This window comes from Hordeum vulgare, chromosome 1H (genome assembly GCF_904849725.1).
Source record: "Hordeum vulgare subsp. vulgare chromosome 1H, MorexV3_pseudomolecules_assembly, whole genome shotgun sequence".
Classification (NCBI taxonomy): domain Eukaryota; kingdom Viridiplantae; phylum Streptophyta; class Magnoliopsida; order Poales; family Poaceae; genus Hordeum; species Hordeum vulgare.
Genome location: NC_058518.1, coordinates 400,068,340 through 400,084,405, shown reverse-complemented (window position 1 = coordinate 400,084,405; position 16,066 = coordinate 400,068,340). Strand labels below are relative to the sequence as shown.

The window sequence follows — 16,066 nt, the reverse complement described above, 5'->3', positions numbered from 1 at the left end:
GCTTAAATTTATATGGATTTGAGATATTGATATTTGAGGTGTCTGGTTGTGAGAAGACAAATTTAAGTCTTCACCGATAGTGCTCATGGACATGTCAAAGTCTGTCCGTAGATGCTCTAAGAGGTTGTGGTTCTCCAAATGTGACATTCAGGTATGCATGAGAAATGCGAATGGCGAAACTCATCTACGTGCTAAACTAGACTGCCAATGAGGATTTCTTGTGGGTGGATGAAACACCCGATGAGAGGTTGATGTCGTTGAAATGGATGAAATGCCCAACATGTGCACATGTAATAAAGCTGTGTTTTATCCTCGAAAAGCAAAAGAAAAGAGTGATTTCTGAGTTCTGACCTTAAATTAATTACGTTATCAAAGATTGGTCTGATTTGTTTAGCCAGATGAAAAACCGTTACCAAGGATAGATCTAATTTGACTGGCGAGATTAATCTGTTTTATTTTCCTTTTTGGGTTTTGGTTTTTTTAGTGCAAACGAGCTGTACCTGACATTATTTTGTTTCTGCAAATTAAACGAGCACGGACCGAAAGTTTTTGTTCTGTCAGAAACGATCCCTCCCAGATGGAATGTTCCAACACATGCCTTCTATGGACGGCATGAGTGGCATGGGTGATATAGGCGGCATGGCTACCATGGGAGGCATGTGTGGCTTCGGAGCTACCATGGGCGGCATGGGAGGCATGGGTAGCTTGGGAACTACAATGGGGGGCATGGAAGGCATGGGTGGCTTCGGCGCTACCATGAGGGGCATGGGAGGCATGAGTTTTGCGTCTCTCATGGAAGGCATGGGAGAACCTTCGGATGACATGGGTGGACGCATGTCTTTCGGTAAGCCTCAAATACTTCGCATGATGCCGTTGAAGATCTTGCCAACACATTACGAGCTTTCCATGATGATGCGGCGCGCGTCAATGAAGAGGAGGAGGATGAAATGTCTTGAGATGAGGAAGAAGAATCGGAGGAAGAGGAGGACGAAGATGAGGCTGCGGCATGATTGTTGATGTACCATTTGTTTGTCTGAACTTTTATGTCATGGACTTGGTTGGGTGATTTTGAACTTGGTTGAATGATGATGTGATGTGTTATGATTTCAAACTTTTATGTCATGATGAACTTGGTTGGGTGGTTTTAAACTATGATATGTCTTGTTTTGATGTTTGAAATATAACCATATTATCAAAAATGAACATATTGCAAGCGCCAGCTGCTCGCGTGCCCTATTGGAGCGGCTCGCGCGTGCTGTTTTTTGTGACGACCGCTGAAACGAGCGCACTCCGGCCTTAAAAGTCGCTATTTCAACACACCAAACTGTTTTTAACGTGCAGGATGATTGCGTGGTCGTTGGAGATGCTCTAAGAGGTTGTGGTTCTCCAAATGTGACATTCAGGTATGCAGGAGAATCGCGAATGGCGAAGCTCATCTACGTGCTTAACTAGACTGCCAATGAGGATTTCTTGTGGGTGGATGAAACACCCGATGAGAGGTTGATGTCGTTGAAATGGGTGAAATGCCCAACACGTGCACATGTAATAAAGCTGTGTTTTATCCTCGAAAAGCAAAAGAAAACAGTGATTTCTGAGTTCTGACCTTAAATTAATTACGTTATCAAAGATTGGTCTGATTTGTTTAGCCAGATGAAAAACCGTTATCAAGGATAGATCTAATTTGACTGGCCAGATTAATCTGTTTTATTTTCCTTTTTGGGTTTTGGTTTTTTTTAGTGCAAACGAGCTGTACCTGTACCTGACATTATTTTGTTTCTGCAAACGAGCACGGACCGAATGTTTTTGTTCTGTCGGAAACGATCCCTCCAAAGACCGTTTGGATCGATGGATCCTCCTCCCAGATGGAATGTTCCAACATATCCGGGTCCAAGAAAAATAATCCATGACAGTGATTCGAGTACGAAGAGTATACAAAAATCAAGAAGTTTCATTCAAATTACTCCAGAAAGAAATACAATTCTTAATGCTCCCAATTGAATCTTTATTTCCAAATATTATTCTCGGTCGTTTTCTTGCTACAAACTTCTGGAGCAACAGCATGCACCGTTACGGCAGGTCCCATCTCCCTTACCATCTTGCTTGCAGAAGTGATCACACAACTTAGCATCCGCACAAGGGGGAGGAGAGTAGGGTTCATGGTACCCCGCACCGCAAGTGGCATCTTCAAGGCCTACAACAATCAAAAATAAAAGGTGCAATGAGAACCATGTTAACATTTTTTTCTCTTGCAAAAATACTACTACAAGGGATATGAACTGAAAGAAGGGGATGAGCGTGGCTGCTCAAGTTGGTACTTTCAAGGAAAAAAAGATAACTACTGTACTAGGTACGGTTGAAACATAACACTTCTTTTCTCTTGCAAAAATACATGCATGTCTGAACTTGAACGATCAGACTTCATAATACTAGTACCTAATAACCTTGGTCTTAAAAACAAAAAGTACATAATAACCCTGTAAGAGCCATTCATATCATTGGCAACAGAGAATTGTATACGCAAATAGGATCAAAAAAATTATCTTGCGCCAGGATACCACAAATTCCTTCCCCGTAAAAAACAGGAAAACACAAATTCCTATATACTACTGTTGATAAGCTCTGCTAAATAGAAATGTACCTATGTTCCTCCCTGATGCTTCACACAACAACAAAGTTGTTGAAACCAGCAAAAGTGCCATCAAGCACAAAACACGTGTGTTGATCCGGAATAGAGCCATAACGAATTTGTGTACTGTTTTCGTCTCCTAAGTCCTTCAGGTTGTGGTTCTTTTGTAGACCTCTTGTGCTTAGCTGGTTCCTTCTGCTGTTTATATAGAGGCACGGCCGATTCTTTGAGTATTATTTTTTTCTGTTTTATTCATTCCTGTTATTATGTGTTTCCATTCTACAATTCGCCGTAATTAATTAGGATCCTCAGATGATACGCACATCATGGAATATCCTGTAGGTATGGATTGACTGACTCCAAAAATATCCATAACGAATTGATTTAGCATTCCGTAACACAATTATGACATTTATTGCCTCCTAAAAATAATCACAAAATTAATTAGTTTCCATAATAATATTATGACATTTATTGGCTCTCATTTATTCGCTCTAAAATTACATAGAAAATTAATTAGTACTCCGTAATAAGATACACGGTGTATAAAAAATGTGTAAGTCCGAACAAACAAACATACTAGTTTTTTTGTTCAACACAGTACAAACGCAAGCGTTTATATACACGCGCATGCACTTAACCCTATGAATGCACACGCACATATCCTATCTAGCTCCTCCGAGAGTCCGTGCTAATTGTTATGTTTTTATTATCAATCCGAACAAACAAATGCAATCACATAATATTATGAGAACATATCTTGCTACCTAACCATGCCAACATTTGGAAACAGCTCCAACATTTTTTTATTTTATTTTACAAATGGAGGATGACCCCCCGGTCTCTGCATTTGGAAGATGCATGCGGTCATTTTATTGATTATTCTCGAGGACCTTATAAAGTAGTAAAACAATATGTCTGAATCCGCCATCTTGGTAACATCTGTCGCTACTCCTATCCTTATGATGAAGGGGTGCAAGCTGGACCAAATACCCATACCTCTCACCTAAGCCTAACATCTAAAGCCGGAGGCCCCGACCGAGCCACATACCGGGTCCGAGGCACAAACCGGTCCGATGCACTCACATATGTCGTCGCCGCCATCTTCCACTGGTCTATCTTCAGATCAGATTGAGGTACCAGCCTTGGCAGGTGCCTTCGCCATCGACGCCACCATGACGCCAAACGACGACCTCCACCTACGCGAGTCCATCTCCAAGCAATGGACGCAGATCCATGTTAGGATAGGGCCGCACCACCGTCGTTGCCCACCACCCACAAGCGCCACCCAGCCCCCACTACAAGGAATATGCTAATACACGACGCTATATTTTCGTCGCTATATCGTCACGGTCTTTAGTTTACGATGATCTCACGACGAAAAACCAAGCGTCGAAAACGCAGCGTCACAAATGAACAGCACCGACTTTTGATCGAAATCGTCGTAACTTCTACGACGATTCCTGGATCGTCGTAACCTTTACGACGATCCTAAATCGTCATTGACAATATAACCCAGTCCTACGTGGCAGTCCTATGTGGCAAAGTTACGACGAAATCAAAACATCATAGTTGAAATCAGCCCAACCCATTTCAATTGATCACATGGGCTAGTTTTATTTTTTGGGGCTTTTTCTTATTGGGCTTCTTTTTGGGCCTTAGCCTATTTACAACCACTTTAGTATTTTTTTCGAATTTTTTTGTATCATTATAATTTGGGCCCTCGCCTTTTAGTGCCCAAATACATTTGGTGCAGTTTCAGTTTTGGGCTTTTGAATTTTAGTTTTGTGTGTTGGTCCCACTTGTCATGTTCTTCTCATAATTTGTCCCATATGTCAAGAAGTTCTGGTTAGGTTTTCATTTCACACATTCTCAAATCGCATACGATATGAATATTTCAAATAGAGCAGAAAGGACATGTGAAATTCATCAAATTAACACGAAGGTAGTATATTACAATTTTTCCAATCTATTACAAAGCAGATATGTCTATTATTGCAATATATAATATGCATTCTTGGATAAGTAGAGCTTCACACAATTGGCTTCAAGGCTTCGCACTTCAACTTTCTTAGGCCTGGAGGTCCTGTAGAAGAAACAACCATATTCGTAAGAGCTACAAGATACAGATGAAGAATAGAAACAAGGCACAAAAACAAGCAATCCATGGCGGAAACCTTGAAGCGACAAATGTTTCTGAACTCAGATGAGAGAAGTTTGAGTCTAGCCAATTAAACCAACTACCACTGATGTAACCTATAAAGATGGACTGAACAATAAAAATACAAAAAAATGACAGCTAAATTATGAAGAGTCCTAAAATTGACCCCTTTTGCCCTTAATTAATTGTGTGAAGCTGAAATGATTAATCTAAAGTAAGATATACCGGTATGTAGGCAAAAAATGTAGTTGAATGACCCATACTTGAATAACTCAAAAAAGAAGGCAGCATCAAATACTATAGTAATTATTATTGGAAATGATATAGTAAGGTACTCTCACTGGTTAAGGTACTCTGCAGCACACGTACGTCGTACCAAAGTATGCGTCCAGACAGTAAGCAGACACAATTAGCTAGTCTTGTAAGCACATTTTTCCATGTTTTCAAGATAGAAATGCAAATGAATGGATACTGGCTACATTGTAATTAATAATTGCGTTGGTTGATCGTGGAACTGGATCGATCTGGACGCCATGTATGCAGTTGCTCAACAGTGGTTATTAGTTGCAGCGTTGCAGATCATTGTTAACTAACTAATTAGTAAGCACCGGTTAAGATGGATGGATGGATGGATGGAACTGCAAGAGGGTCATATGCTATAGTAGTACTTTTGGGCCAGGCGAGAGAAAAAGATGACCCGTCCATGCCTTCGATCCATCCATCCATCCCAAAGCTGCTTGCTTGCTTGCTGCATCACACTCAGACCAGACCTAAAGGCTGCATGCATACGTACTGTGCTATCAAGCTAGCTACCTCTTGCAAATGGGTCAGCAAAATTAAGCTTTTTCCCTTTCAGCTAAGCCAGGCTAGATCGCCATGAGCTTGCAGTAAATGTTCAAAAGGCTGTAGAGCAAAACCACTGTTTAGCAACAGGTTTATAAAGACATTCTTAATACGTTGAAGCTTCGAAGCGTATGTGTCATAGTAGAGCAAAACCTGTTTATTTTCAAATGGGGGCATGTTGATTGAAAACTTACTGTCAGGAAATTCAGCTTTTGCTGCTCCCTTCTCCAGACTGTACTGAAGGGAGCCAATGGTGAGACTAATAGCAGGAATCAACATTAGTCTCCTTCTTTCTACATCAGGAAAACAAGAACCAAGCATCAGATCCTACAGGTAGCAAAAGAAGACATTAATTCTACAGTATCACAGCAACATTTGACCATTTGAAGCAAAAGAAAAATGGTCGCTGATTGGAGTTGAAAAGCATAATAGTACATACTCTAAGGAAGGTAGAAGTATGATAAAACAACACTATTATTTATTCATTTGTCTACATGAATATGATTCATTAATTTATAACACAGCCATACATATATTTATAATAATTATTTTTTAGTAATATATGTTGCCAATGCTATGTATCACTAATTCAGTCCAACTAAACCGAAAAATGCTACGGGCAGAAGTCCCATCAGCATCACAAATCAGAAGAACATACCCCCTAAGTCTGAACAACTAGTCCTCTCTTGCGATTACCCAGATGATACAATGCAACCCATGCGATTTAGTATGATAACAAAGTGCTGGTTTGACCGCCAACTCAAAACAGCAATTAATGTGTACACTATCTGACACACAAGTGAAAGACCACTAACAGATGCTCTATCTAACAGTACCTCAGTGATGACACACTCTAGAGCCAAGTTCCTCAAATGCACAAACAGTAGTGTATGGAAATCTGAGTTCAAATGCTACATGAGTAACCAGTTTTTTCAATGTGTAAATCATGTGTTGAACAAAGCAGAATAATCATAAACCAACAAAACTACTGCAGATCCCATTGCAATGTCTAACAAGTAGATTAGAAGTATCTCTGCTACTGTACTAACCTCAAATGAGAGGCCAACCTATTGCTTTAAGTTAAGCCAAATGTGAGCTAGTAGTGAGTGCCAAGTGCCATCCAGATTGGAAACTACTGTAACGACATTCATCTACAATGGAAACTGATACATTTTGGCATCAAGATTTCTTCTTGCCAAAATATGACAGCAAGCATTGCCAAGACATGATCCCCACATTTTTCACTCGCAGCAAAAGTGCAAAGCATGCTATCACACCAAATAGACAAATCAAGAAACACCTCCTATCAAGTGCAAAGCATGCTATCACACCAGAAAGATTGGGCAACAAATCACAAGAGAGCGAGCGAGTAGTAAGATCATACCCGTTCCTTCCTATGCATCGCCTCTCCCGCGCGCAACGAGTTGAACTGCGCAAGAGGAAACCAAGAAACGCTCAGGAACGCACTCCAGTCCAGACGAGTTGGGCGCCACCCTCGTCTCCGCCACCGCGGGTCCGGCTCCATTGGAGGGGGCGTAGGAGCGCTCATGGGCCAGTTCTTGGTCGCGACCGTCCTCGCCCGGTTCTGCTACTCCTAAACCGGACGGTTCCATCACGAATCTGCTAGCAGCAAGTAACAGAATAGCTCAGTTCAGATCATAGCAAGAAACTTAACTCAGTTCGGATCATACTTATCGGAAAACAGTAGCAGATTGGCTATCAGAAGAATTCAGAAGTTCAGTACAGAATACATTACTGAAGCTTAACTCAATTCTTAACAGAGATAATAAAGATGCATCACAAGAAACTGCTTAAGCTCGCATGCCAAGATTAAGAAACCATATGTAGCAGCAGCTATAAGAACAGAATCCAACAACGAATGACTGAAGTCTGAAAGAATCCTTATTATTTAGAACAAGATTACAACAACACATAGCATCTGAGAATGAAATGTGGCTTACTGTAACAAGTAGCACGACAAGCTTTCTCAAGAGATCACAAGCATATGACGGCAAAAAGGGCTAGATTCCAAAAACAAATTTCTGAACGCAGGACAAAATATTGCACAACACAATCTCTATGAGAAAAATTTCTACATGGAGAGGGACTGAGTAATGCTTATAGAGGTAGCAACTACCAAGGAACCCCCAACATTTTTAGCAATAATCAAGAAATCCAGATGTTCAGTTCAGACTTATATAATCAAGAAAAATAAATCAAGCAACATAATACAACAATCCAGATGGCTTGGGGCCGGAGTGCCAGACAATAATTATTGCATCAGAGATAAGACCAGCCTCGAGCTCTCACCGCAATTCTGCATGTAGAATTGGCAATCCTGTTCTGTTGATAAGTTCACTTCAGACTTCGGACAGTTAATTTGTCTGAAAGAATCTCCCTGCTGTCTGCTCTGTTGTTGTTTGCAGGAGAGGAACCAAACCAATGGAGGGTGACGGACCTGGGTGAGGGGGTAGTAATTAATACGTACCCTGGTGGCGACGGGCCAGCGGGGGCGGCCACCGCCCGGCAGAGCGTGACAACGCCGACGCGGCGCAACACCGGAGCGGCGGAGGCAGCAGCTGCTGCTGGGAACGCGCGAGGGTGGCGGTGGCCACACGGCACCGGGGAAGCCAACGCGGAGGAAGCCATCTGGGCCGGCGGTCTCGTCTTCACATCCAGATCCTACAGAAACAAAAATTCCTCTATTAGAACCGCGTAGATCCAGGCCTCCTGCCACGCCGCCAGCTAGCCCGCACGGCCATGGGCTCCGACGGATTCATGCACGACAGGGAAAGGGGGGGGGGGCGCTCCGGATCCGGCGGACCTTGAAGTCGGAGTTGATGTTTACGGGGCGGGAGGCGGCCGGAGCAGGGGGGACGGCGACGAGAAAGAGGGCGCCGCGGCGGAGGCAGCGGGACGGCGGCGAGGGAGATGGGGACGAGGGAGGAGGGGTGTTTGATCTGGGAGGAGGGAGATGGGCTAGGGTTCGCTGCGCGGGGGGAGAGAGAGGAGCTGGGTGGGTGAGAGGGTGAGGGAGTGTGGGCCGTTGGATCTGTACGACTTGGACGACTCAGGTCATTTTCAATAAGGTGATCCGTGGACTCTGTTTTGATTGGTGGAGAGATGTATCATCTATCTATCTATTATACTATACTAATTAAAGACTCTCAAAAAATTACCACGTTAATTAGAAAATAGGAGTCGTTAATTTGGTGGGCCCATAATTATCACAGTGCAGATGAATCCATATAAATTGTCATCTTTAGAATTTTTATTTATATGCATGGGACGAAACGTACACCATACAAACTCATATTTCTATGTAGGCTTTTCTTTATGATCAAGCCTAGCCATCGTGGGCATCATCAAATGTTAAAACAAAATTGAGGCTAGGGTCATCATCACCAATGGCTCTTATGTGTATTACCATGTCCTATTTTCTAACATAACCTAGCTATCCTTCATGTTCTTTTTTTTGAGAAATATCTATCTTTCATGTGTACCCTCGACAACCGCGCCTCTTCTGAAGGCTTGATTCAGATCCATCGGTTTTGGATGGCCAATGGACCGATCAGAGCGGTCATCATCTCCACGGCTCAACGGACTACTTTACGGTGATACGGACAGATGTATGATGGAAACTCAACTACTTTGAAGCCAATTTCTATTGCGTGGAGATGATTCTCGATCGTCTACAAACACATATAACAGATTACACTAATGTAAAGAAGCTAGCAGGCTGTAAGATCAACGGACTACACACTCAGGTAAAGAAGGTAGCAGGCTGCTGGATTGATTCTGCTCGGAAACATAAGTATACAGTTTTAATAGGTTCGATCTGTTTTGAGGAAAAAACACATGATGGCGTGGTTTTATCGGCACATGCTTCTGACGTGCATGGCTGGATCAAAGAGGCGCGTACGTGCATGCAGTCTAGGTATGGACGAAAGAACTCGATGGATTCGACGACTGCGAGCGTACTTCTGATGGGATATAATCATCTATGAGTGAGTATGATTGGTTCAGCGCCAACAATAAATGGCTAATTTTTTTTCTTGCTGCAGTTTTCTGCATGATTCTTTTGCACGACAGTGTCAAGATTCCGGAGGTTTGTTTTATTACATCAATCTTCTGATATTTTCTTCTAGAGTGCATGTGCATATGTGTATCTTGCTTAAATAATACTATTGTTCTATATGTCACATGAAAATACTACTTTTCTATAGTTCAAGCGTTAAAATTACTTTACATATTTCAGGAAATATTAGCATAAACAGAAAATAATCTAGGTGGATAAAATCACACTACTCCACTACTCGGCATTTGTGTTTCTCTAACATATTTTACACAATTACTAGAAAAATTGTTCATGCATCATTGCTTATTATGTTTTACACTTTCCCATGTAATGAACTTTGGAGCAATATATTATGATACTATGTTATCACAACACATATCACCATGGTGGCATCAGATGATAGTTTTATCTAACTCATAGAAATACATTCATTTTCCATTTTTCGAGGGCCCAAAATGAGTTGCTTTGTGAAGGACCTAACATATATTTGTCATAATATTGGACCAAATCATTTTTCTAAAATAGTAGGCCATACTAAATGTACAATTAACCAAATGGTTGGGTGTCAAAATCTTTTATCCACCTCTCGTGAAAAAGACAAATTTTCATCGAATCAGTTGGAAGCCGGTCAAATTTGAACTGCAGCTGCCTCATCGTTTGCTTTTTATTTTTCCCAAAAATAATTTATCGGTAAAAAAGAATCTATTTATTCATGGAAACATAAAAAAATACAAGATTCAACCACTAACTAGGAACGATCATAACCGTTGTTTTGAACGCATTTTGAAATGTCCATGAAGAATTCAAAAAAAAATCAAAAAAATGGAAAAACTTTGCATTGTATTATTATATGTGACAAATTTAGCAGGAAAAATAATAAACTTGTAATACGGCAATTATTTTTAAAAAGTGTTCTCAGAAATGGGCTATCATGTGTGAAGATTCATGGTTTTCAAGTCAAATGATCAATCTTATGGCCACATTCATTGCATAGTTTGTTCAGATGATCTAATATTATGCACAAGGGTGCGTATTGCAATGGCAAACAACGTTGATTAAGGAAGTTTTTTTCCTTGTATGTAAAAATCATTTTCCATTTTTCAAGTGTCCAAAATGAGTTTTTTATGAAGGACCTACAATATATTTGTTTCAAAATTGTACCAAATCATTTTTCTGAAATACTAGGCCATATTCAATGCACAATTGATCAAATGGTTGGGTGTTAAAAATCTTTTATCCACCTCTCATTAAAAAGACAAATTTACATCGAATCAGCTGGAAGCGGGTCAAATTTGAACTTCAGATGCATTATAGTTTGCTTTTTATTTTTTCCAAAAATAATTTATAGGTACAAAATCATCTATTTAATCATAGAAACATCAAAAGTTTTCCAAGAGTCAACTACTAGCTAGGAAAGGTCATACCCGCCATTTTGACCGCATTTTGAAATGGCTATGAAAAATTCCAAAAATGGTAATTGAAACTGGGCTCACATACATGATTGGATTGAGCTAAAATTTGGAGGAGGAGGATAACTTGGGCACATTAAGACACTGTAATAATTTCATAAATTTTGGATAAAAAAAATTGTACTTCCTTCACAATGCTCTCTACTGAACAGAATATTGAGAAAAATATTGACGAAAACTGACCGAGTTAAATGAGCTAAAATTTGGTGGAGTTATTTTATATCGTATGTTTTATTCCGTGGTAAATTTTCATCAACTATAAAGCAATATAAAATGTAGTTGCTTCACAAACTGAAAATAATACTAGAAACAAAGATTGAATGCTGAGCTCACATGGATTGTTACATGTGGCTGAAATTTTGTGGAGAGCTATGGTTTTGGCATATAGAAGATGTGAAAAAAATTCAACTCATCAGTATATTCCTAGATAGTACTTCCTTCACAAAGCTGTCACCTGAATACAAACTTTAGAAATTTGCTGAGAAAGATTTACGAGGCAAATGATTATGAAAGTTTTCATGAGGCAATGATTTGGATAGGAAAGAGTGCCCAACAATTTTGAGGGCAATCAAAAAAATAGAAATAGCACTTCCTTCATAAAGTGTATTGTGAATAGAATAGGAAAATGAGTATTGCTGAATTATTTTTGAACTATGGAAGGAAGGTTTTCACATATTTGAGGAATATATGATCCAAAGTATTTATGATAATTTTTTGTGAATTTTTGGAATGACAGAGTAGTAGGTTGCTTCACAAACTAGGTGGGTTTGGCGCGTGACATAGAATGGACCCACGAGTGACATGTCAATATAGTTAGAACATGTTACGACATTTTTATAATCGTCGTAAAAGTTATGACGATCTCATCTTATGCGGTTACGACGTTTTTGACTCACATCGTCGTAATTTATATCTAGATTTGATCCCCTCAAACGGTTTACGACAATCTCGGATGAAATCATCATAGATTTATGACGAATTCATCAACGACGTCTTAAAAACGTCATGTATGAGCATATTTCTTGTAGTGCCCAAGGTTCCCAAATCGGCGCCTTCAAGAAGGGAACGGCGCTGTGAGCGTCGCCGCCACCCAACAAAGTTAAGGCTTTCGCCCGGGAGACCTAGGGGAAGGGCAAGTGAGGGGATCAGTCCATAACGACTCCTCCATGGAGGGGAACGGCGCCCTCAGGCGTCGCCGTCGACGCGGCCGGCCATGGCCGACCAGAGATTTTGCCCAAACTAGATCCCCGCCACCTGCAGCGCCTCCTATAAAAAAGCGGCGTCCCAAGGAAGCGCGACACAACCAGGCTGGCCCGCACGCCGAACAGGGAAGGAGCGGAGGCGCCAGATTGCGTGCACCGACCATCGCAGAAGCCGCCGCCGGACGCCAACGACCACTGGATCCTGCCGCCCGTGCGTCCGGGACGCCAGATCCACCACCCGCACGGCTGCTAGCCTGTCGTGCCTCGCCAATGGAGCCGCCGCTCCAGATCCGGGGCTCCCCATGCAGAGGCAGGGCAGCCTAGGCCCCGCCGCCACCATCTTTGGTGCGCCGAGCTTGCCCGGTGGCTGCCTCAGGCGACGACGAGGAATGTAGGTGGAGGGGGTGAGGTCGAGGGGCGGCTAGGGTTGGGAGGGAGGGAATTTCTCCTTCGGCTACAGCGGAGGACTTCACATTTGTTCTAGATTGGAGTGAGACTTCCGTGTTTAAATGATTTCGAGTAGTATGTAACCAATGTATGCCATGTTCGATGTGTATGAAGCATCTCAAACATCTATTCACAAAGGCCCGCTGTATTTATATTAATATGGGGTTTAGAGTTACATGGTTCGTTTGATGAAACAACCGAGAGATACACGGAGGAGATAGAGAAGATAAGTACAAGGTTAAACCAAAAATATCTCCTATCTATCTACCTACCATGCGTGATATACAAGCTATTTAACACCCTCCCATAATCAGAACTTCACTAGGTTCAGATTACATCGAAATTCTTCAAACGGTCTTGTAGGTAGTGCCTTTATAAACCCATCTGCAACTTGATCCTTTGAGTGAACAAACCGAATCTCTAGTTCCTTGCTAGCAACTCTTTCTCATACAAAGTGATAACCAATTTCAGTATGCTTAGTCCTTGCATGAAACACACGCTTGACAGACAAATAAGTAGCTCCAAGATTATCACACCAAAGACATGAAGTTTGTGTGCGACAAATACCAACTTCTGTGAGCATAGATTTGACCCAAATAATCTCTGTTGTAGCATTGGCTAATGCTTTGTACTCTGCCTGAGTGCTTGATCTTGAGATTGTGTCTTGTTTCTTTGCACACGAGGAAATCAAACGAGTACCAAAAAACACTAAAAAACCCCTAGTTGATCGTCTGTCATCTAAGCATCTGGCCCAGTCAGAATCAAAAAAAGAACTAACTAGGGTAGAGGATGATTTGTTGAAGGTTAAACCAACACTCAAAGTGTCCATCACATATCTCAATATACATTTTGCAACAGTCCAATGAGTAGTTGTGGGTGCATGAAGAAACTGACAAACTTTGTTTACAACAAAGGAAATATTAGGCCTGGTGAGAGTTAAGTACTGAAGTGCACCTACCAAACTCCTGTATTTGGTGCCATCCTCTTGACTCAAAGGTGTACCTTATGCAATAGACAATTTTTCTGAGCTGGATAATGGTGTTGGTGATGATATACAACCCTGTAGTCTAACTCTATTGAAAAGATGAGTTGCATATTTCTCTTGGGAGAGATGAGGACCACTTTCTTTGTTTTTTTAACCTCAATGCCAAGAAAAAATTGCAAGTCTCCTAGATCCTGAATAGCAAATTATGAATTCAAATCTTTTAGCTAAGCTGTCACAGCCTCATTGGATGAGCTAGTAACAATGATGTCATCAACATATATAAGCACAAATATGGAGGTATTTGACTTATTATAAATGAATAGTAATGTATCAGATTTTGAAGGAACAAAACCAAGTGCTTGCAATTTTGAGCTTAAACGAGAATACCATGCTCTAGGAGCCTGCTTTAGCCCATAAAGAGATTTGCCAAGCCTTCATACATAAGAAGGTTTATTTCTGTCCTCAAAACCAGGAGGTTGCTTCATATACACTTGTTCTTCCAGAACGCCATGAAGAAACGCATTCTGCACATCTAGCTGTCCGAGACACCATCCTCTGGACACATTAATGGACAAAACAAGGCAACTAGTAGGAGCTTTAACAATAGGACAAAAAGTGTCCCCATAATCAATACCATACCTCTACTTGAACCCTTTAGCAACAAGTCTTGCCTTATAACAATCTGTAGTGCCATTTGACTTTTTCTTTATCCTGAACACCCATTTGTAATCAATCAAGTTTTTACCTTGACGAGCAGGAACTAAATGTCATGTCTTGTTTCTCTAAAGGGCTTGGAATTCCTCTTCCATAGCATTCCTCCATTTCGGATCCTTCCATACTTCATTGAACGAGCTGGGTTCACCTGTTGAACAATATAGACCATATTTAACTTTGTCGTTCACAGGTTGAATTACCCTCGCTCGACGTCATGTGTGCGGTGGAGTTTATTGTGGCACAACCGCAGGAGACTCAGCCGCAGAATATCCAGGAACCTGCTCCTGGTTAGATGACGACGGTGATCCCGGAGCAGATCCAACAGTTGTCGTGGTAGCCGGATCTTCTGCAGCCAGTTCAGTTGATGAAGAAGCTGCACGCGGCAGAGAAGATCCCGGCTCTTGTCCAGCAGCCGAATCGGGATGGGAACCCTCACCTCCTGAAACCTGGTGTCGATCCCGCCTGGTCAAGACACGGGTCTCCATGCCAAATTGTGAGACTGGCTGCTCGAGGGGCTACGCATGTACGTGCGGCGGTTGGGACCCAGGTTGTCGCGTGTCGGGTTCCAGTTGGCTGGACACGGCTGGTGTGCTACCACTAACGTGCTCCCGACAAAGCACCGATACCGAGGATGATCCTCGGGCAGGGTTGTCATTTGGAGGGGGACAAATGAAATATGGCCCGTTTGGAGTGGTTTGGCCACCGATTTGCACCAAATTTCTTTCTGCTGCATTGGATTCTTCAGCACCGCGCCGTGTAGAATGCCTTGTAGCATCACAAAGCTCATTTGTCCTATTAGAGTAGTCATGTGATCACAATTATTGTCCCTCGATGAAATCCGGATAAGTGCGAAGGAAGAAGTAAGATTTCCTTATGAAGAAGAGCGCCACCATTAGGATGTAAATGAGCAAAGGGAAACATTGTTTCATCAAAAACCACATCACGAGACATATACACATGAACCGTAGATACATCAAGACATTTGACACCCTTGTGTTGAGCACTATAACCAAGGAAAACACATTGTTTGGATCGAAACATAAGTTTGCGATTGTTAACAATAGGGTCAAAGATTAGGCCAACAAGCACAATCAAACACACGAAGGAGTGATAATCTGGTCGGGTATGAAGGACTCGTTTCATGGGTGTTTCATTGTTAATGATACGTCCAGGAAGCATGTTTATGAGGTGGACAACAGTGAGAAAAGCCTCATCTCGAAACTTGAGAGACTTAGAGGCACCGACAAGAAGGGCTAAGCCAACCTCAACAATATGCCTATGCTTACGTTTGGCAGAACCGTTTTGTTGGTGAGCATCGGGACACGAAACATGATGAGAATTGCCAAGTTGTTGGAAACATGAGTTAAACTTCTCATATTCACCACCCCAATCAGATTGGACGACAATTATTTTTGTATCAAATTTACGCTCAACAAGTGCTTGGAAATTATGAAAAAGTTGAAAAACGTCAGAATGTTTTTTAAGAAGATAGATCCACATGAATTTGCTAAAGCCATCAATGAAGCTAACATAATAAGTAT

At 41.6% G+C, this 16,066-nt stretch overlaps 1 long non-coding RNA gene across 1 annotated transcript; it reads right to left on the bottom strand.

Moving 5' to 3' along the window:
- Positions 1–4,521: 4,521 nt before the first annotated feature.
- LOC123412076 lies at positions 4,522–7,214 on the bottom strand. The gene is made up of 2 exons (XR_006613402.1): positions 7,015–7,214; positions 4,522–4,712 (listed from the first exon to the last, which is right to left on the bottom strand). It is a non-coding gene; the product is annotated as an uncharacterized LOC123412076 (long non-coding RNA).
- Positions 7,215–16,066: the final 8,852 nt, after the last annotated feature.